At 36.1% G+C, this 2723-nt stretch overlaps 1 pseudogene; it reads right to left on the bottom strand.

Annotated features, from left to right (window-relative positions):
* Window positions 1-762: 762 nt before the first annotated feature.
* On the bottom strand, window positions 763-1651 carry LOC133927599 (uncharacterized; annotated as a pseudogene).
* Between the last annotated feature and the right edge of the window lie 1072 nt (window positions 1652-2723).

Below are 2723 nucleotides of genomic sequence, written 5' to 3'. Positions count from 1 at the left end.
AACGATTTGTTCTTGGTTGTCAAGATCAAGAGCGGGAAGCAATTAAGGTTGGAAGAGAGCTAGGGAAAAGAAGAAAGTAAAAACATAAAGATAATGAAATTGATTTGTTTCAATTGGGTGTTGGTTGCCCTCAATCGGCCATGGCTCTCTATATTTCTAGGCAGGATGGTCTTACCCATTTGGAGTCGCAATCTATCAAAACTATCATTCAAATCCGACTCAATCTCTTTCCTAAAATTCGGATTTGCTCTAGACCGAAAGTTCCGATTGCGAATCCCAGATGTTCTGATATGCCCAGAATATCTGGATTCATTCTAGAACGGGCTCTCGAGTTTGGCTGAATAATTAATTGGATGTTCCGATTTAACATCGGAAGTTCCAATATGGTCGGAATATCTAGATTCATTCTAGAACAGGCTCTCGGGTTGGTCCAAAAATAATTAACCAGAAGTTCCAACCCGAATCCAGATGTTCCAATAAAACTCCGGTGAGAAGAAATTCCTAAACACCAGACTATCCAGTGTACACAAAATCCTGAAGTTTTGACCCAAATCCGGATATTCCAAATGCTAAATTTTCCAGAACCGAAATTCATCACAATATGCCAATTTCGATCGTCAACACATGCTCCCCTATTTTTTGTTAAAGCTTGCATGCCAAAAAACATATCTTCTCTATTTCTACATTTCTTACGGCAATGATCAAGACATCGGACATGAACATTCCTTATCATGATGATAACTCATATCGGTGATATTTCTTTTAAGAATCTTGCCATACACTAGTATAAAATTTATTCAAGTATCGCCCATTAATAGCTCTAGGCAATTTCTCCCCTTGAAAAGTTTCTAACAAATAAGAATTTTCAGGGACGATACTTACAACTTTGTATGGACCTTCCCAACTTGGATACCACTTGCCAAACTATTGTCCTTCGATCTAATAGGCAAAATAGTCTTACACACAAGACCTCCAATATGAAATGACTTTGCTTTTACCTTCTTGTTGTAGGCTTTGGCGACCCTTAATCTGTCCTTCTCGATCTCTCTCAAGGCCTTCAACCTTTCATCCATCACTTCATCAATCATGTCCATCATTAAATCATAATAATCCACAACCGATATGTTATTCTGCTTGGCCAACCTTAAAGCATTAATATTTACTTCAATAGGTAAAACAACTTTCTGTCCATAAACAAGTTCATATGGTATTACTTTAGCGGCACCATGTTTAGATATACGATGTGAACACAAAGCCTCCGGTAGAACCTCATGCCACCTTCTAGGATTTTCCTCTATTTTCTTCTTGATAAGGTTAATCTAAATTTCATTACTAGACTCGGCCTGACGAGTGGCCTGAGCATAATATGGAGATGAATTGAGAAGTTTAATTTTCAATGACTCGGCAAATTCAGGTACTTGATGTGACATGAATGAAGTATCTTGATCTGTAGTCAAAGTTTACGAAATGCCGAATCTATGAACAATATGCTCCAATATAAAATCAATTACCTCCTTAAGTGTCATGTTCTTGAGAGGTACAATTTCAGCAATTTAGTAAAGTAATCCGTAGCAACCAAGATGAAGTGATGACCATTTGATGATGGAGGATGTATTTGGCAGATAAAATTAAAGCCCCAACCTCGGAACATCCATTGTTTGATAATATGATGCATTATAGCATCAGGAGCTAATTGAATATCACCAAACTTTTGACATGCCTCACATCCTTTATAATACCTGAAACAATCATTAAGCATAATAAGCCAATAAAAACTAGCTCTGTTCAAAAACCACTTCATGTTACGTGCTGATTGATGTGTGCCACATATACCTTCATGTACTTCACCCATAGCAACTTTTGCTTGATCCGAATCCAAGCACTTGAAAAGCATACCATCCACTGTTCAGTGATATAGAATATCATCCATCAATGTATATTTGAAAGCTTATCATCGAATTTTTCTATCAACACCCTTGCTTGGATTCCTCAAGTAATCAATAAATGGTCTTCTCCAATGTTTAAATTCAGCAACTTCAACATTTTCTTCAGATGAAGAAGACACAATTGAACCCAAAAATTCATGTTCGGCTATACAATGATCAACACTTTCAAGTATCGGTCTTCCAATCGCAAAGAGTTTAATTCTATTAACTTGATAACTGGATGCTTGTTGTCTAAATTATTAGCTCTAAAATTATCATCTCTAGACACATGATTGATAACAAAATTGTCCAAAATAGCAATGATGTCTAGACACTTTTCAAGATAACTATTTAGTGATCCATCAAAACATTGATAATTACCGAAAACTTGCTGCACAACTAGTAACGAATCACCAAAAGCCTCTATGTTCTTTACACCCATGGAGCTTAAAATTTCTAATCCTAACAAGAGAGTTTCATATTCGGCTTGATTATTGGTGCAAAAATAGTCTAGACGACAAGATATCTAAAAAATAACACCACTAGGTGATACAAAAACAAGACCAACACCTTGTCCAACCCCACAAGCTGAACCATCAAAATAGAGCTTCCATGTTTTAATAGATATAAAATCGACATCCAAATCATGCTTACCATCAATCCGATGGTCAACAACAAAATTAGCTACAATTTGGCCTGTCATAGATTTCAAATATTCATAAGCCAAATCGTATTCTATAAGTGTATAAGCCCAGTTACCAATTCTACCACTTAAAAATTAGCTTTTGCAACATGTAT

This window comes from Phragmites australis, chromosome 8, assembly GCF_958298935.1.
Source record: "Phragmites australis chromosome 8, lpPhrAust1.1, whole genome shotgun sequence".
Classification (NCBI taxonomy): domain Eukaryota; kingdom Viridiplantae; phylum Streptophyta; class Magnoliopsida; order Poales; family Poaceae; genus Phragmites; species Phragmites australis.
The sequence above is the reverse complement of the archived record's forward strand: the minus strand, read 5'-3'. Positions and strand labels throughout refer to the sequence as shown.